This window comes from Pipistrellus kuhlii, unplaced genomic scaffold, assembly GCF_014108245.1.
Source record: "Pipistrellus kuhlii isolate mPipKuh1 unplaced genomic scaffold, mPipKuh1.p scaffold_m20_p_9, whole genome shotgun sequence".
Classification (NCBI taxonomy): Eukaryota; Metazoa; Chordata; class Mammalia; order Chiroptera; family Vespertilionidae; genus Pipistrellus; species Pipistrellus kuhlii.
In genome coordinates, this window is record NW_023425595.1 from 24843911 (window position 1) to 24864668 (window position 20758).

Here is a 20758-nt window from a genome sequence, read left to right on the forward strand (position 1 = left end):
AAAACTGCTCTTGAATCATCAGCTATATTATATTTATCATTTATATCTCTGTTTCATTGACATAACTAATATATCTCTCACCCACTCAAGCCCTGTGTCTTTGAGAATTATGAATTCAAGTGAAGCATTATCAGGGAGAAATTAAGGTGAAGGCTCGGGTCAGATTGCCTTAATTTAAAGCCAAAATCCACACCTTAACAATTATGTAGGAGTAGAAAACTTACTTAACTTCTTCATGCCTCAGTAAAATGGGTGAAGGTTCATAACTGAGGATTCTTCCTGTTGGGGTTTGTAATTGACACTTTCCTGTGGGGTCTGTAATTGACTAGAGTGGTAGGTATGAGGGCTCCCCCTTCTGGCCTCCCGACTCCGGTTTTTTGTTTTGTTTTGTTTTGTTTGTTTTTGTTTTTTTTAGATTTATAGCTTTATTATAGTAATGATAGTTGTTACAGTGAGATATACACACATATACAGAATTATTATATTTAAATTCATATAAAACAACATTTACATTTTAAGTTACAACTTTTGAAGTTAGAAGATAAAGTAGAGCTTAAGTTTTACAACAAAAGATACAAAAATACACAAGGCAAAAATAGAGTTAACATTAAAACTATAACTATCTGTTCTCTCAGGATTGTAGACTAACATTGTAAAGAGCAGATACAAGCCATTTTCATCCAAGTTTTTGACATGGGATGCTAGGCTTCCTGGTTTCCACTTGGGAAATGTATTCTTTTAAAAATTATTATTATTATTACAATTTTCCATCTTTTTTTCCAATTATAGTTCACATTCACTATTATTCTGAATTAGTTTCAGGTGCACAACATAGTGGTTAGACAATCATATACTTTACAGAGTGTTCCCCCTGATATTTCAAGTAACCCCTGAGAGGGCAGGGAGGGGCAAGGATGGGCTCCTGACTCCACTGTGGGGCAGGGCGGAGTTATCCTCCATTCTGTAACTGAACCCTAGCCCTCACCCAACCAATCAGGGTTAGCTGAGGCAGTTACATCACCACCGACTGGAGTAAAACCCCTGGACTGGGCGAAATTCGCTCTCTCTTCCACCATGCTGCCGGCTTGAGTGGGACAGAGCCCATGCTAGCATGGAAAAGGCTCTTTTGTTTATTGCATCGGATTCGGCTCCCTGCTGGTCCCTGGGGATCACAAAGTCTAGGCGTAACACCTCCCCCCCCCCCATCTTTTTCTCCATTGACCTCTCCCAGCCACTCCCACTCTCTAGTACATGCCCTCATGCCCCTAGTGACTGTTTTCATTGATAATGCATGCATACACCTCTTTTGGTTGGTCTCTTACCTCCTGTTTCTCCCCTGCCTTCCCTCTGAGGTTTGACCGTCAGTTTGATACTTCTCTGTCTCTGTATCTATTCATCAGTTTATGTTGTTCCCTATATTCCACAAATGAGTGAGATTATGTGGTGGGAAATATATTCTTATAGTCCTGTAAAGATTCTACTTTTGGCCATATTTCATTGTTGGGGGTACCCAAAGCTCTGACAATTCTGAAGAGTTTATCAATTTCTGAATCCCCATGAAAAAGTGATTTCTTCATTGCTAATTCTGCAAAGTATGGTGCTTTTACTTCAAATGTCAACTGGAATTGAATAGCAAGCTGATCCCAGCAACACTTCTGGGGATCTATACCAAAGTGAATATATACTGTAATGGGTATTCCAAAAGCTCTGGCATGGACCAAAACCAGACAGTTTGATTGTTCCTTTGTCATTCGATCAACAGATTTTGAGGTTTTAAGTCTCTGTGTAGAATACTTCTAGTGACAAAACACAACCCCATGTAGGTATTGGTACAAATAACCCTTAACAAGTGAAAAAATCCATGAACTGACTAGGAGGGATAGAATCCGAGTATTTCTTTAGGCCTATGGAAGGTATTTAAAGATAAGATATAACCTAGAATCCTGCATGAGTACATCTTGCAGACTGACTATATTTGGATGATGAAATTCAATTCATGGAGAAATTTTTCAAATTTCAGTATAAAGAACCCCTTCCTCTTCACTTTCTATTCTGATTTCTTTTATAGCTACCACCTGACCTGTAGTTTTGTATCTACCCTCAGGTACTTTCTCCAATTTTCTCTATTTTGATATAGTCTTCCAAGTGTGGGAAACACAACTGCATAATTTGTGGTTAGATTCTGATCAAGGGCATGTACCTAGGTTGCAGGCTCCTCTTGTGGGGCCCAGGTCAGGGCTCAAGCGGGAGGCAACCAATCGAAGTGTTCCTCTCACTTTGATGTTTCTCTCTGTCTTTCCCTTTCTCTTCCACGTTTTCTAAAAATCAATGGAAACATATCCTCAGATGAGAAAAAGAAAGAAAGAAAGAAGAAGAAAGAAGAAAGAAAGAAAGAAATAAAGAAAGAAAGAAAGAAGAAAGAAAGAAAAAAAGAAAGAAGGAAGGAAGGAAGGAAGGAAGGAAGGAAGGAAGGAAGGAAGGAAGGAAGGAAGGAAGAAAGAAGAAAGAAAGAAAGAAGAAGAAAGAAAGAAAGAAAGAAAGAAAGAAAGAAAGAAAGAAAGAAAGAAAGAAAGGTCAGATCCTATGACATTTTTTTCATGGTGAAGAGACTGGAGTCCTTGTTGATGAAAACACTTTGGTGGCTGCAGGGACTGGCAATGGCTGCAGCAACAGGAGAGTGGCAGGAAGGGGTGAAGATAGAGGTTTCTGGGATCCTGGCAATATTCTATTTCTTGACTTGCGTGTAATTAATTACCAGAGCATGTTCATTGTGTTAATGTATTGATCTTTACACTTACAGTGTTTACATATATTTGTATATTATACTTTAATTAAAATTTTTAAAAAGCCAAACAGTGTTATGTTTTTCAAGAATATATAAGTACTTAAAAAAATGAATATATGGAAGGTGAATTGAAAAGACATGTATCTGCCTGGCTGACATAACTCAGTGGTTGAGCATCAATCTATGAAGCAGGAGGTCACAGTTAGATTCCTGGTCAGGACACATTCCAGGTTGTGGGCTCGATCTCCAGTGTGGGGCATGCAGAAGGCAGCCAATCAATTTTTGTTTCTATCTCTCTCTTCCTCTCTGAAATCAATAAAAATAATTTTTAAAAAGAAAAGAAATGCATTTGATACCAAAATGAATGCCCATAGGAGAAGGGGAATGGAAGTGAAACAAGGGAAGAAGAGGGAGAAATGTATATATTTTTTAAAATTTCCTCTATCTATAACCCACTACCATCATTCCTCACTTTATGTTTTCCTGTTCTCTCTCTCTTCTGTATTAGACTAGCTAATCTTCTAAAACTTGCTATATTAGATTAGCTAGTTTATCCTCTAAATTGCTTTCCTTTAATTTTTTCTCCAAATAGGCATATCATTAATTTATTTTTTCTCCTCGTGTAATGATTTCCTCCAATCTACTTTTTACCTTGCCATAGGAATTACCTTCCTAAAATGAAAGTCCATCAGGTACTTTCATGACTTGCACATCTTTCAGGAACTAAAACAGAGTTCTTCAAAACATGTGATAGAGCCCTGACCGGTTTGGCTCAGTGGATTTGGCTCAGTGGATAGAGTGTCGGCCTGTGGACTGAAAGGTCCCAGGTTCCACTCCGGTCAAGGGCATGTACCTTGGTTGCGGGTACATCCCCAGTGGGGAATGTGCAAGAGGCAGCTGATGGATGGTTCTCTCTCATCAATGTTTCTAACTCTCTGTCCCTCTCCCTTCCTCTCTGTAAAAAAATCAATAAAATATATATATATTTTAGGCAACTCTATCTAGGGTGATCAGGCTGGCAGGGGAAGGCAGTTGGGAGCAACCAGGCTGGCAAAGGAGGGCCATTAGGAGTGACCAGGCCTGTAGGGGAGGGCAGTTGAGGGGGACCAGGCTAGCAGGGGAGGGCAGTTAGGGGTGACTGGGCCAGTAGGGGAGGGTAGTTGAGGGCAAGCAGGCCTGCAGGGGAGGATAGTTAGGGCAACCAGGCTGGCAGGGGAGGGCAGTTAGGGGTGATCAGGCAGGCAAGGGAGGGCAGTTAGTGGCAATCGGGCTGGCCAGGGAGCAGTTAGGCCTCAATCAGGCTGGCAGGAGAATGGTTAGGGGATGATCAGGTTGGCAGGCAGAAACGGTTAGAGGCAATCAGGCAGGCAGGCAGGCAGGTGAGCGATTGGGAGCCAGCAGTCCTGAGTTGTGAGAGGGATGTCCCAGATTGGAGAGGGTGCAGGCTGGGCTGAGGGACACATACCCCTGGGGCATGAATTTTGTGCACTAGGCCTCTAGTAATAGTTATAAAGGACCAGGCATTTATTATTATTGTTGTTGTTGTTGTTTTTGTTGTTGTTATTATTGCTCTATCATTCTTACCTATGGCTTCTAGCTTGTGAATAAAATGGTTGCTCCAACACATAAAATCACATCCACTTTCTATCCAGCAGGCAGAAAGAAATAGTCAAGGGGAGTCTGGCCAGCATGACTCAATGGTCAAACATCAACTTATGAACCAGGAGATCACGGTTTGATTCCCATTCAGGGCACATGCCCAGCTTGTGAGTTCAATCCCCAGGAGTGGTCGTACAGGAGGCAGCCGATTCATGATTCTCTCTCATCATTGATGTTTCTATCTCTCTCTCCCCTTCTGAAATCAATAAAAAATATATATTTTTTAAATAGGAGAAAAGATTCTCCTTTCTTTTAAAAGAGTGAAGCCTGCAGGTTGCACTTAAAGGTTCATTTTAAGAAATTCCCATTATCTAAATCAGTGGCCAGTTTTGACCTCAGGAGAACTTGGACAATGTCTGGAGACATTTTTGGTGTTACAACATGGGGACGTGTGCTACTGGCATCTCCTAGGTAGAGACCAGGAATGCCTCTCCTTGAAAGTAGTCTGGAGGTTAACAAGATAAAAAGTATGAGAACGACAATAATCTTCTTTGATTCAATCTTATTTCTGGAAATTGTCCCAAAGCAGTAATTGGAAATAGTAATGTTTGTCAAATGTTGGCTGTAAGTTTTATTAGTGTCATTAATAAAAGTTTTACTCTACATGTTATACAACCTAAATAATCATTTAAAAAATTATATGTATGTATTTGTTGTTGATGATGATTTCTGAGAGGAAAAAAGAGGGAGAGAGAGATAGAAACATCAATGATGAGAGAGAATCATTGATCAGCTGCTCCTACTGGGGATCAAGCCCACAAATCTGGCATGTGCCCTTGACTGGAATTGAATCTGAGACCCTTCTGTCCGTAGGCCAATGCTCTACTAGAACACACTGAGCCAAACCAGCTAGGGCCCTAAATGATCACTTATGTAGCCATCAATGGGAGATCAGTCAGAAGGTTCCATTGCTCAAGTATGAGGAAGGAACAGAAATTGGCCTCCTATCACCTACATACTGTTTTTGCAAGTCAACTGGGCCATTCCTGGACTGGCTCCTGTGGATCTCTCTGATTTCATCTCCTGGAGTCATTGTGTGCTCTGTGCCCTAGATACACCGACTAGCTTATAGTAGGCTGCATACAAGGCATTTGGTTCATTCCTAGGATCACTCAAAGGACTGTGTTCTCCTGTGTTTAGTACTGGTGCTATATTCTTTAAAAAGACAAATCCAAGAGACAGTGCATGGGTTCTCATTCTTACAGCATCTGAGTTCTACTCGATTTAAACTAAATGTTCTTTTCTCTATTCACCTGGGATCAGAAATAGTGATACTTTTTAGGTCCCCAGATGTATCTGCTCCTCATTCTGAAAACTTATTTAAGGCAGATTTTCAAACAAAAATGGCAGCCCTTGCAGGAGGTCTGCAGTAATGAAAATAATGCCACATATTTGGGTCTTGAACACAAAGAACATCCCAACTTTCTCAAAAGGCAATACAGTGCAGTTGTGAAATTACAGACTTTGCATCCCATCTCTGCCACCCACTCAGAGAACTTTGAGCAAGTTCTCTCTGTGCCTCATGTCCTTCTTGTTAGAATGGGAATAATAATAGTATATACCTCATAGACTAATGAAGATTAAACGTTTACCTGTACAAAATACTTAGAATGGCTTCTAGCTTTTTCAGTTGTACTCGTGGGATTTTAATGTTTGAAGATGACTGAACCATGACATGGATAATCTAATGCTGGTGAAAGAAAAATTTTCTTATTTACATTCCCAAGAGGAGGGGGCTATATCACACCATGGGGGGCCACGTGGGAAAACACCTGTGTTCATCAGGAGGCAGAAAGAAATGAGAGGGCAAAACTGGCCCAGAGCTGTTACTGTTTTTCATGAGAAAGGCGAGGAAAGGCAGGATAAATTTCTTAGGACTGGTTAATTTAAATAATTCTAGTGGGCTCTGAGCTATAGTTTCTAATTTTCTGGTACCTGGCCCTTGGTGATTTAGGGCAGGGGAAATATTGTCTTGGTGAGGGAGAGTAAGATAAAGAAGGTGGTTTGGGGTATGGACTTGGGATTGGTTGGTTTGTGTAGGAAACACATGTTTTTAAACAAATTGTCTTTGGGAATTAGCTAACCCTGGGAGAGGCAGTCTCTCCTTAACCATCTAGACCCCCACACACTATATAAAAAAATCATAAAATATTAAAAATATAATTAATGCACTAGCCCGTGGAAAGAGCTGTATGAGTTAGCTGTTCTTCTGCAGGAGATAATGAGCCTTGTTAGAAGTCAAAGACAAGGAGGATTCAAATAGGACCTAGTATGAAGGTTTGAGTTAATTTTTCTTTGCAGATAACAGAGAACTTCAAGGGGCTTAGAAAAACTCCAGCCCAGAATTTTTCTGTTGGCTTGTGTCTCCCCTGGTTCTGGAAAGCCGTCATTCAGTTCCAGTTCCTGACACTGCCATGTTGACTTAGGGATCAATGTCTTCAGTTAAGGATTATAAATGTCAGTTCACATTTTTGGTTTCCATGGAAACCACCTAGGGATGTACTTAACCACATTTTTCTTTGATCATAATACTAAAGGCTTTATGACATTACTTATCAACCTTGAAATGAAACAATGCTAAACTACAATAGTACCACCAACCCAGAATAACCAAATAAAAAGTAGGTGTGAGCAAAACATGTTAGTAGCATACAGCATCTGGAACACATGGTTAGGAATTGTAGCAATACAATCCTAAAGAACAGTTTGGTGATTACCAGAGAAAAAGGGGGTTGTGGGGAGATAAAAAAGGGTATAGGGAGGTAGAAAAAGGTATAGGAAGGAGACTTGACTCAGGGTGGGAACACACAATACAATATACAGATGAAGTATTACAGAATTGTACATCTGAAACCTATATAATTGTATTAGCTAATGTCAGCTCAATAAATTTAATAAAAAAAGTTAAAAAAATCCTGAGATATTGGTTATATAATTTATTCTTGATACCATCTGAAAATGGCCCTCAAACTTGATCATTCACTCATTTTATCTTCCCCAGCTTTTAGGGCCTAATTTGCCTTCTAGATTGGTGCATGCCTTGCAGATTAAATCTCTTACTAGGTTTCCCTTGACCTCATTGATAAATCATTTAATAAGCAATTGAACATGTAGCAAAAGTGGGATGAAGATTAACACATTTGTTTGAGAATTCTTTCAAAAAATACCTCCAGAACCTTCTGCCAATTGATTACCAATAGGAAATGATGGGGCAGGAGATTGAAAATGGTCATTACCATTAAGAAATAAATTTGAAAGGAAGTTGATTTGGACAATCAAGCAAGTCCATCTCCAGACATACTTTATTTGAGGTGAGGTGACATCCAAATAGATATGACTCTGATAGGCATAGGAATAGGAGTGGTTGTGAAATCATTGAGCACGGCCTAGATTAGGTGGCCTAGCACAAGTCCGTAGGATGTGGTAGGAAGGGAGATTACTGAAAGACATAGAGACCACCTGGTTTCTCTATATTCTTCAGTAATAGGACGTGGGTAGGAAGTAGGAGATCCAGGGTGACATAATGCCTGGACAGAGTTCACAGGGCTGAGTTCACAAAGTAGAGCACATACATTTGTATCTATTGTAGCCTAGAGGCTATCTGAGACAAAGTAATACTAACAATTGGATGTGGCAACACGGAGCCCTTGGCAAGAACAGTATGAATGGTGAAGTAAGGAAGCCACATTTCAACAATTGAAGAAAGAATTATCTAGGTTACATAGAAGTGACTTTTAGATCACTTAAGAAGTTGCACAATGAAGAGAAACGGCTGAATCCACAGAAGATACTTGGTGTATCCTTTCTGCTTTAAAAGTGTTATATTTGCTGTATGGTGATTACAGAGGGAAAGGGGATTGGAAGGGAAAGGGGAAAGGGGAAAGTGTGGTTAATGGTGATGGAAGGAGACTTGACTTGGGGTAGTGAAGGCACAAGACAATGAACAGAATTGTGCCCCTGAAACCTATATAATTTGATTAAACAATGTCACCCCAATAAATTCAAATAAATAAATTCTATTTTGTTCTTATTCAATTATGTACAGTATATAGTACATGATAATGGTAATAGGCAACTATGTTACTGATGTTTGATTTAATCTCATTGTTTTATTCATTATGGCCTTTAACTGTACAAGATTCACTGCTAATATTATCAGTAAGAGGCTACGGTGAATGATTGACCTGGAAACAATGAATGACAATGTGTTTAATGACAATGAAGGTGGAAAATCAGTGATGGCTATCACTTATCAGTCAGGCATGTTTCATTCCGCCACAGCTATGATCTTGAATAAAAAGAACAAAGTGATGTGAGCTGTTAATGGATCTGTTTCATTGAAGATAACAAGATTAACAAAAATTTGAGAAGAACCTATTTCAGACATGCAAAAACGTATTAATGACCTGGGTTGAATACCAGACACAGAAGTGTATTCCTCTCAACATCAAGACGATTACAGCCAAAGCAAAAAAATCTGTTTGCAATGTTGAAAAAAAAAAAAAAAAAAAGACTGAACCTGATTATGATATTAAATTTATTGGGTGGGTTAAGTGATTCAAAAACTATTATTCATTATATAGTGTGAAATTGAGTGATAAATCTGTGAATGCTGATATAAGGCGGCTGAAGAATTTTTGGAAACTCAAGCTAAGCTGAATGTGGAGGGAAATTACTTGCCAGAGGAAATACTCAATGTAAATGAAATCTTCCTATTCTGGAAACAGACGCCTGAAAGAAGGGCAAGTCAATGCCAGGTCTTAAGGCTTTTAAGGACAAGATAACAGTTTTGCTTTGGGACAATGTTGCAGGATACAAGTTGAAACCCTTTATAGTCTGGTATAGTAACCCTAAGGACCTTCAAGCACATTGATAAGCACTCTCTGCCAGTGTGCTATAGGAGCAATAAAGTCATGGATGACCCAGCTCCTCTTCTTCAAGATGTCCTCCTGAATTACTATGCCAGCAAAATGGAGAGTAGCATACCTTTTAAGACCTTACTTATTGTTGATAATGCTCCCAGATATCCTTTTATTGGTGGTCTTCATCCCAATATCAAAATCGTGTTTTCCCTCCAAATACCACCTCTTTGATCGAACCATTGGATCAAGGAATTATAGCACTACCGGAGATGAACTTTACCTAGACAATTATTGCAATTAAGGACACTGATGCAATTTTGAAAGGATTACAACCTCTATGATGCATCAAGAATTATGCTTTGGTTTAGGGTGATGTCTCCAAGGAGTGTCTAAAAGGATTGGCCTAGGGTAAAGAGGTTACAAAATCAAAAAGGCTGTGGTTGAAATGTCCATCAGCTTTAACTTGGGTGTAGTTAAGGATGACATTGAGGAGTTCCAAGGAAGTGACTGATGGGTAGTTGTAGAAATTGGAACAGAAATGCATAACTGAAGAAGAGGCAAGAGAAAAGGAAACTACTGTAAGAGCAGAAAAAGAAGCAACCTCCCCCCCATCCCACCAAAAAAATAAATAAAAAGAAGAACCCCCAAGAAAATTCACAATGAAGAGTTTAATAGACACTTTTGCAGACCTCAACAAGCTTCTTAAAAAGTTTGAAAACATGTACCTTTAACACTGAAAGGTGTTCATTAACAGGAATGTTCATGGCACATTATCTACACTAATAAAAGAGAAAAATGCAAATTGACTGCACTTTTGCGACACCCACCAGCCAATCAGGAGTGAGTATACAAATTAACCCAACAAAAATGGCAGGTTAATTTGCATATCCAGGCACGGATTGAAGACTGAAGGCTCTAGCCCGAGCAAAGATTGAAGACTGAAGACAACTGAAGATTAAAGATGACTGAATACTGAAGAGGCTTGGCTTCTCTGCTGCTGCCAAAACAGAGAAGCCTCAAGGCTTGGCTTCTCCACTGCAGCCGGAACAAAGGCCTGGGTGGGTGCAGGAGGGAAGCCAGTGCTGGCAGCCAGGGGAAGGAAGGCCTATTGCACAAATCTTCATGCACCAAGCCTCTAGTCTATTTAATAAAAGCTTAAGCGCAATGGGAAAGACCATGACCAGTCGTTATGATCCACACTGACCACCAGGGGGGGAAACTCAATGCAGAAGCTGCCCCCAGTGGTCAGTGCACTCCTACAGGGGGAGTGCCACTCAGCCAGAAGCCAGGCTCATGGCTGGCAAATGCAGCAGCGGTGGCAGGAACCTCTCCCACCTCCGCGGCAGTGCTAAGGAGCAATGAACTGAGCAGTAAGGAGCAGTGAGCAGGTGGGTGGTAAGGAGTGAGAGGTCCAGTCTGGGAGAGGGCGTAGGTTGGGCTGAGAGACTCCCACTCCCAGTGCATGAATTTCATGCACTGGGCCTCTAGTCTGTTTATAAGCAAATCTTTGATGGAAAAAAAAAAAAAAAAAAAAAAAAAAAAAGAAGAAGAAGCAGCAAACCAAGCAAACTACTATGGACATATTTCTAAAAAGAGTGACACCTCAAAAAGAGCTTCAGGCAGGTCCTTCAAGAGTTATCTTTTAAAAAAGCATTGTTATTATAAGGGAGGACAGCTCCATGCATATTATTACCCCTGAAGACCTTCCAGTGGAGGTGGAAAACAGTGATATTGATGATACTGACCTTGGTGTAGGCCTAGGCTAATGTGTGTGTGTGTCTTGGCTTTTTAACAACAAAAGAAGTTTTAAAGGTAAAAACAATTTAGCTAAAAATATTAAAAGCTTATAACTTAAAGATAAAAATATATTTGTACAGATATACAATATGCGTGTGTTTAAGCTAAGTATTATTATAAAAAAGTTTAAACATTTTAAAAAATTAAAACTTTTACAAAGTAAAACAGTTAGTTACAGTTAGCTAAGGGAAATTTAATTTTGAAGAAATATTTTTAATAAATTTAGTGTAGCCTAATAGTACAGGTTTTTATGTCTACAGTGGCATACCATAATGTCCTAGGCCTTCACAGTCACTCGCCACTCACTCACCAACTCATCCAGAGCAACATCTAGTCCTGCGAGCTCCATTCATAGTAAGTGCCCTATACAGGTGTACCATTTTTTATCTTTTCTACCATATTTTTACTCTACCTTTTCTGTTTGATACACAAATACTTACCATTTTGTTACAATTGCCTAAGGTATTCAGTACCATAAAATGCTGTAAACTTATAGACTAGGAGCAACAGGCCATACTGGATAGCCTACATGTGTAGTAGACTATATCATCTAGGTTTACGATGTGCACAAATTTTTACACCAGGCCACTAGTGATGATACAATAATTTAGCTATATTGTCAAAATTGTTTTTATAAAAATTTTAGATTACTTTCATGAATATTGTTCTGCCATAAATGGCATTGCTAGCCTATAAAGCACAGTATGTTAGAGTATAATAAGCAGAAGGTTTGAAGTCAGAAGGCTTGGGATTGAATTCTGAACCCATCATTTACTGTACGCTCCAAACCTGGTGGTCTGTATAGATAATGGCAGCATTACCATCCACCCAGTAGTTCAAACTTCTCCTCCTCCTCTTTTCCCCTTAAACCCCCAAATCCAACTCATCACCCAATTCTGACAAATCAGACTCCTGGTATCTCTCAGTGCTGCCTCTTCATCTTCATCCTCATTGTGCCTTAGTTGTTAGTGTCATGTCATGCCTGACTTCTACAACAGCTCCCAACTAACTCACCTCTTTAAATGTAGCTTCCTCATTGGCTCCAGAGTTATCTTCTCTGCTGACATTGTAAGCAGTGGCAACCCACGGAGATTTTAAAAAATCCAAACTCTTTAGAGGCCTTTTACAATCTGTTTGCAGCTTTGTTTCCCAGGTTCAACCCTGTGACCTCTCAGCATGTACCTGATGTTTTCGTTTTTAATTTTTGTTAGGGCCAACTCATTGCTTAGGAAGTATTTCCCAATACTCCTTCTGTGTTACAATTATTTTACGATTCTTTGTATGTAAACTTATTTCTCATATTCCTAGAACCTGGCCAAGAGTATAGTCAATAAAAATTCAAACTTAACTTTCTAAAATAAAAACTAAAAATAAATAAATAAATAAATAAATAAATAAATAAATAAATAAAAAAAAATTAATAAAGTACTTTCCAAAAAAAGTAACATTGGGCAAATCTCTGCTTTTCTGATCCCCAGTTTTCTCAGTTTTAACGCTGGAATACTAATACCTACTTTGTAGAGCGGTTAGAAAATCAAACCCACTAAATTAATTAAGAAATACATTTTTCAAATGTTTTTTAATTTGCATCAAAGTGCCTTGTAAATCACACATTTTTGTAACATTTAACTTTTGATTCCAGAGTGGTCTGTCTCCAAGTATTCATTCTTATGAATCAATTTTTAACGCCTGGAAAAGAATAGACTTTTAATAAGGCTTGTTGAATTACATCCCAATCTAGCATATTCTGTATTAGCCAGTCTGGCCACAGTGACAAACGTAAAGGATCAGGAGCACCTGGATTTACAAAATGTTAAGTCAGCCCTTTTCTGGACGCTCTCCTTCCTGGGAGCAGCCCTGCGTCTTTCGCTCACCCCTCTTCTTCTCCCACAGGTGTGCATCTCCTAAACTCAGGGGGCTGCAGCAGACTTGTAATCAGGGGAGCAGTGGGCAGTGGCAGTTGCCAGAGGCTAACCCACTGAACCGGTCCCCAGGAACCCCTTTTCTCTGACTTTCCAGCTGCCAATGCAGCCCTGCCTAGGTTCTCTCCTGTTGCTTCTTCTGTCCCAGGCCCTTTCTTGTTTCACTGTTCCCAGCTTCAATAAATGTACTGTCAAAAAATGTATTTATATATATAGCCCTTTTATTTGGTTTCCCCACCCTCTATGACTCTCCTCTCCGCTTGATGGCAGTATAATGCAAGTGCAGTACCAAGAAGCTACACCAGGGGGCTCCCCTGCATTTTCAAAATGAAATCTTAAAAAAAAAAAAAAAAATGTTAACCTGAATGAATACTTGGGAGTTCTTAAGGATTTGCTTTCTTTTGGAACAAGGCAATAGAGAAAACACAAAACAAATCATAAGTCTGAAAACAACACTGTCGTTTCTATCATACCACACTATCTGAGACCATCTTAGTTTTTCTTAGTCTGTTAAAAACCTGGCGGGGAATTTTTAAGCCCCTTTTAGTGAAGGGATTTTTAAACTGAGGAGTCCAATACATTGTTTCTTATCAAGAGTTTTGAGCCCAGGTTGAGCTAAATAGAAGACAAAGCTGAGAATACAAACATTTAATTACCATGATCCCAAGAAAATCCAGCAAATAGTGGAGAGGGGAGACCTAAATAAATGAAAGTACATCTGATGCTTTTCTTTCTAGAACATCAGGTGCAAGTTATAATGCAAAGAGCCCTAGGTGAAGAGTCAAGGACTGTTTATAATTTCTGCTACTTGTGTAATCACTCACCTTTTAATCTCTGTTTCATCACTCTTAAATGAGGCTTTTGGGTGATGCTCTTTTTTAAAATCAGCTTTAATGAGATATTATTTATATATACCATTCACCATTTTTAATATATTATAGTTTGATCAATTCTGAAAATGTGTACAGCCCTTCAGCTACCATCATTATGAACAGAAAACATTCTATTTCCAACACTACAAAGAGTTCCCTTCTGCTCCTTTGTAGACAGTCTCCTTCCATTGTCCCTGGTCCTTGGAAAACAGATCTGATTTTCATCACTACTGTTTTTGCCTTTTCAAAAATATCATGTCTGGCTTCTTGCACTTAACCTAATGTTTTTTTTACATTCATCAAAATTTACTTATAGTCAAAACCGGTTTGGCTCAGTGGATAGTGTGTCAGCCTGCAAACTGAAATGTCCCAGATTCGATTCCGGTCAAGGGCATGTACCTTGGTTGCAGGCACATCCCCAGTAGGGGGTGTGCAAGAGGCAGCTGATGGATGACTCTCATCAATGTTTTTAACTCTCTATCCCTCTTTCTTCCTCTCTGTAAAAAATCAATAAAATATATATTTTTTAAAATTACTTATTGCTGAATATGAGTGGACAACCAATGGGTCTGGGCGGCCTGTCACTACTTGTGCCAATTAAGCAGAGACAGGGCTGAATCATAAGTGAGCGTTTATTCCAATACTGCCGGCAGTCGGGGCACAAAAATCTGCTCAGCAGCCCCCCAGCTGCTTATATAGGGTAAAACAAAGATTACTGGATGAAGTAAGGGTTTCAGGAATGGGGAAGTAGGCAATGCAGGCTGGGGCAGGACTCCATTGTTCAGACAACAAGGTTGTTAATCTTTCCATGAAAACAGTCTGTTCTTGAATGAGAACAGACCACATTCCCAGGTTGACTCCAGGTCCAAGATGACTCCCGCAGAGACATACCACTCCCAGCCAGGTTAGAATGCCCTTTCTTTAACCAACACAAGGTAATCATGGTTAACAGAGCATGACAAATACTTCCCATAACCAGAGCTAGTCCCCAATATTCTATTTTTGCCCCTAACAAATATATGCCAATATATATATTTTTAAAATATATATTTTTATTGATTTTTTACAGAGAGGAAGGGAGAGAGATAGAGAGTTAGAAACATCGATGAGAGTCATTGATCAGCTGCCTCCTGCACGCCCCCCACTGGGGATGTGGCCGCAACCCAGGTACATGCCCTTGATGGGAATCGAACCCGGGATCCTTCAGTCTGCAGGCTGACGCTCTATCCACTGAGACAAACCAGTTTTGGCTGAAGTTCATTTTCTTTCTTTTCTTTTTTTTTTCTTTTTTTTAATATATTTTATTGATTTTGTACAGAGTGGAAGAGAGAGGGTTAAAGTTAGAAACATCAATGAGAGAGAGTCATGGATCAGCTGCCTCTTGCACACCCCCTACTGGGGATATGCCCTCAACCAAGGTACATGCCCTTGACCGGAATCGAACCCGGGTCCCTTCAGTCCCCAAGCCGACGCTCTATCCATTGAGCCAAACCGGTTTTGGCTGAAGTTCACTTTCTTATACAGAAGACATATAACAAGGAATCTCAGAAATAAAATAATTGCAACAATTTCAGGTTGCTGTGAGAAAAAAAGAGCAATGTGTCACAATTGAGAATATTAAGACAACTACTGTAGATAGGAGGTTTTCAGAAACCTCCTTTTTGAAGAAATAAAATTTTACTAAGTCGTGAAAAGTGAGGAGAACTAGCCCTAATCAAGAACATTCCAAGCAGCCAGGACCGGTTTGGCTCAATGGATAGAGCGTCGGCTTGGGGACTGAAGGGTCCTGGGTTCGATTCCAGTCAAGGGCATGAACCTTGGTTGCTGGCATAACCCCAGTAGGGGGTGTGCAAGAGGCAGTTGATCGATGACTCTCTCTCATCGATGTTTCTAACTCTCTCTCTCCCTTTCTCTCTGTACAAAATCAATAAAAATATATTTAAAAAAAAAAGAAGAACATTCCAAGCAAAGAAAGTCCAATAGAAAATCCCCGAGACAAGAAAGAACTAGATACACTCTAGGAATCCAAAGTCGAATGTTCTGAGTGAAGAGGACAGTGATACTGGAGAGATAACCAGGCAAATATATGCAGGGTGCAAAATCAACTCAAAAAGAATCTGGAGACTCGATCCCCAGTAGGGGGCGTGCAGGAGGCAGCCTATTGATGCTTTGCTTTCACCCCCTCCCTTCTTTTCTCTCTAAAAATCAATTCAAAAATCTTAAAACAAACAAAAAAAAGAGTTGGAGACTTTGGCTAAAAATGAATGTCAAAGATTTATCAAAGGGTCTTTGGGTGTGTAAACCAGAAACACAACTAGGCAAAAACCCAGAAGTGTTCCAAAGAAAAAAGAAAAGTGAAGTTTTTATTGTAAAAAGTACATTCTTGAGAAGAATCAGTAATAGGATTGGGCCAGGGCAGTTTTCAGACGATGTTAGGCTGTCTGGATAATAGATACCAGTTGCTCTGAAGGATGGGCACCAGGGTGTCTGGTCACATCCAGTGTTCTGGGTAATGTATGTCAGGTAGATGTCAAGTGTTCTGAATATGTAGTCTTCAGAGGATAATCGGAGAATTATCTAGAGGCGTTGGCATAGGACTAGAAAATTTAAAAGTGCAAGTTTCCAGGCTAGTTAAAACAAAAATAGAATTGTTTCCTCATGCCCCAACCTACTTGATTATAATAATTTAATAGCTTGACTATAGTGACTATTTTATTCCTTCATTGTATACCTCAAGGGCATTGCAGGTTCTTTAAGAATTGATTTATCCAAAGTACAATTGGAGGCAATTAAAGGATTTTAAATAAAAACGTGTTGTTTATACTTTTAAAGTTCATTCTGGTTGATGTGTGTAAGGGCCAACAAGATTAGACTAGGATGGTACTAGTGGAAATAATAGATTATAGATCTAATTTGGAAGTGAGATTAACAGGTTGACACTCAAGTTTTTTTGGCTTTAATAACTCACTGAATGATGGCATCACTTGCTGAAATGGAGAAGGGTGGGAGAGAGCTAGAGAATATATGGATTTTAAAAATCTCAATTTCATTTTGGACATGTTAAGTCTGAAAGGCCTATTAAATGTCCAAAAGGAATGTAGGATGAGGGTTAGGTTCTTCCAGCAAGAAAAGCAGCCTAGAAAGAAGGCTTACTTTCAAGGGAAGCCTGACTCCCAGTGTGCTGGGGTAGTTGTCAGATGGAGGTCATTATCCTGAGAAGCACAGAGAAATAAAAGTCAAGAACGATATCCCTGGCCAGGTGGGAGCATCAGTACAATATGACAAGGTTGCAGGTTCAATCCCTGGACAGGCCACATACAAAAATCAACAATTGAATGCAAAAATAAGTGGAACAACAAATCTCTCTCTCTCTCTCTCTCTCTCTCTCTCTCTCTCTCTCTCTCTCTCTCTCTCTCTCTCTCTGTCATAAATAAATAAATAAATAAATAAATAAATAAATAAATGTTTTAAAAAGAACTAGTGGTGCTATTTCAGCTCATCTTAGCAAATATTTATTGAGTGCCCATAGGAATCACCTTGAGGCATGAACTTGAAGAGAGAAAACATGGTTTAAAGACTAGTGGCCTTGGCAAAGTTTTAACTTCTATGATCTTAGTTGGATGATTGTGAAGATTAAACGTGATAATTCATATGAAAGCCTCTGGCTATATGTAGTTCATATTATACATTATGGGAGCAGTTTTTATTATCAACAATCAAAATGAATAATACTATATACCTATAATATTGCTTCCTGAAAACGACTAACAACTTGGATGAGGACTTATCTTGTACAGACCAGCTCTTGCCTTGGGAGAAAATATCAGGACAAAATGACACCAAGGAGACTGATGTCTGTACACAGAGCTCCCATGTGGGTGAAGAACACACCTCAGAATCTATGGGTCTCAGCAGATCTTTACCCTGATTGCATGTGACCATAACAGCCACAGCTCAATTATGCTGGCTGCCATCTCTTTGTCATTGCATCAGTGTTGTTTGTACTTCTTGTACCTTCTTTTACAGCCCACCTGTCAGCATTAGTCCACAATCTTGGCAATACACACCAGTAATGGTCAGCCTTCCCTTCTATACAATCTTATAAACTTGCTGCTTCAACAAAATCAGCATTTTTTTTTTATCCCTTTGAGTTGTAGGAAAACTCATTTTCCCCCCTCAAAAAACAGGTACTTTCAGATTGCCAAACCTTAGCTTTTACAAAGGCTCCTTAGACTCCGTATGTCCCCACTAGTCACCTTATTGCTGATCTATTATTCACATTATAGGCTTAGATACATGTAAATTACCATTTCTTCTCAAAACACTCCTGGGCAGAATTCATTGCATCTTCATCTCTAGTTCCATTTCGCTCTGTTTATATAATTCAACAAATATAATATTTATAGAATACCCGTTGAATGCCAGGACTCTTTCAGATGCAAATGACAGAAACCCAATCCAAGTAGTTTAAATAAACTAGCTCATGTTTTATCCTCATCTATATTTCCATTTCTCTCTATTTGTAATTCAATATACTTAGTCAACAAACATTTATAGAATGCTGGTAAGTGCCAGGACTCCTAGATGCAAATGACAAAAACTCAAATCCAAATAGCTTAAGCAAACTAGCTCACCTAACTAAAAAGTATGAGAAAAAACTTGGTGAGGTCCAGGCATTCAAAGGATGTCATTAATATTCATCTTTCTTTTGTACAGGCTGATTGAGTTGGGTTCCCTAGAAATAGAGCCTGAGATAGGATTCTCAAGAAATTTAATTATTGAGGGAATGCTTTCATGAAAGGACATGCGAGGGAAACAGGGGGAGAAACTTAAGTGAGAATGTGGTTTCCACTGAGTTTATCCCACCCTGGAGTATAAATGACACCACACAGTTTATCCCACCTTGAGGCAAGGGAGTCTGTCTTTTGCATCCCCTTGGCAGTCAGTCAAGGCTATGGGATGGGGCAGGATTGTGCTGATCTCCCCAATCAAGTTGCCTTTTCATCAGCTTGAGCTATGCAAGAAAATTACTGTTTTATGGCCACCACATGGCTTTAAGTAGAGCTATTATTACATATGACTCCTAATGATTTGTTGTTTATTCCAAAATTCTGAAACTGTTTTCAAAGGGCAGACCTGAAAACTTTGAGGATTTTTAATTTCTCTGAGTTTAGTTTAACATAATTTTGTTACAGAATTTACCAGGTGACCAAAAAAAATAGTGGAGACACAGGAAAAACCCATTGATTTTCTGATGTTTTGCATGGACCAGTACAACACTCAGGGGAGTCTGTTTCTCTCCAAATCCTGAGCAAACCAATATGGAGGAAGCTCTTCCTTTACACCCTTTGGTTTCTTTGTCCCCCAAATAGGGATGGGACTTCCAGACCTTTCGTGGGCTTTGCGAAAAGCCCCATGTGCTGGGATGGGGGCCATGAGACCACACCTAAAGGCCTGGCCTGGCACCAGCACTGATAACCCCATCTGGGCGTTGTTCATGGCTATGCTCTCTGTAAAATGGTACTTAGGTAAACTGGTTTTGCAAGACCAGATTGTGGAGAAAGGGTCAGTGACTTAATTATAGGCTATCAAGAATGTACATTATGTTACTGCACCGATTCAGATTGCTAACTGCCCCAAAATGTTTCATTTTCCCCTTCATCCTCCCCCCCACCCCCCACCTCCTGTTGATCCTCAAGCTGATTTTCAGCCTTGGGGATTCAATAGAAGACTCAAAGCTAGGGAGTAAGCTTATGTTCAGCACCTCGAGTCCTTTTTTTTTAATCTTTATCACTCAAGGGATTGTGATGATAGTCCAGAGACCTGGTCTGGAGGAACATCTGGGGCTTCAGGGCTTACTGATTCTATCTGTTAGCTGTTCTAAGCCTGTTGGCTTTCTTAGAGGAAGGGAGAGGGAGTCTGCACAGTTTCTTCATTTCCAGCTTCAAAGCAGTTGGAGTGGTGAGAAGCACATCTCAGGGTCCCATCTGTTTCTTCTCTAGTTGGCCCATCATCCTTGCTCTTCTCATGTCTATCTAACTGCCTCACACATCCCCTCAAGGATCTTGGCTCTGAATTCTTTCAGGGAAAATGGATGTTGGTGAGCTCCTCTGATACTTCCATGCTGAGGAGGGATGGCAATTTCTTTCAGAGCCAAGAGATCCTTGCTCTCTGTCAGAGGGACAATGAGACGTGGGCACAGAAGGAGGTGGGCTTGAAACCTGGCAGAGACAAACTGTATTATAAAATTTAGTGTTATTGAGCAATTAGAACAGCAAGAGTTACAACCAATGGTCTGGTGGAAGGGAAAGAAACATTTCGGTTCTAATAACTCCTATTGAAATAGAATTTTTCTCCTTAAAATCACCCTTATGCTTATTAAAGAGCCAAACCAAGACCAATTTACCTATTGCATTCAATTTGGCCTGATCGTTTGCATAAACACAACAAGTATGGTAACTGACCACCTTCGCTGAAATTTTCATGATTGAATCTCAATGTGCCCCATAGGGCAGAGAAGCCAAGCCATCCAGCTGCCATCAGCCTGCCTGCAGCATCTGCTGGGTTAGGTGAATTCCTCACCTGCAGCGACTCCACCAGCCCGCTCTGTAGGCTTCAAGGCCCATCGCAACAGCCCTCCTACTCCTCGTGACCTATAGTGTGTGGGGGTTCCACAAGGATGCAGAAGCGCCTGTGTTTCCCCTCCCACGCTGACCAGCCACCAGCAATGGCAGGGTATGGGCCTGATGCTCCAGCACTATCCATTTTCAGCTACCAAGCAAGATACCAGGCTTTTTCTGTGGCAACTCTTATTGGCTTCAAGTCTTCAGAGTCCAGGCAGGGCTCTTTAAAAAGAAGACA

The 20758-nt window shown here is 39.9% G+C and overlaps 1 pseudogene; it reads right to left on the reverse strand.

The window, feature by feature from the left end:
* Positions 1–534: 534 nt before the first annotated feature.
* LOC118713173 lies at positions 535–2166 on the reverse strand (annotated as a pseudogene).
* Positions 2167–20758: the final 18592 nt, after the last annotated feature.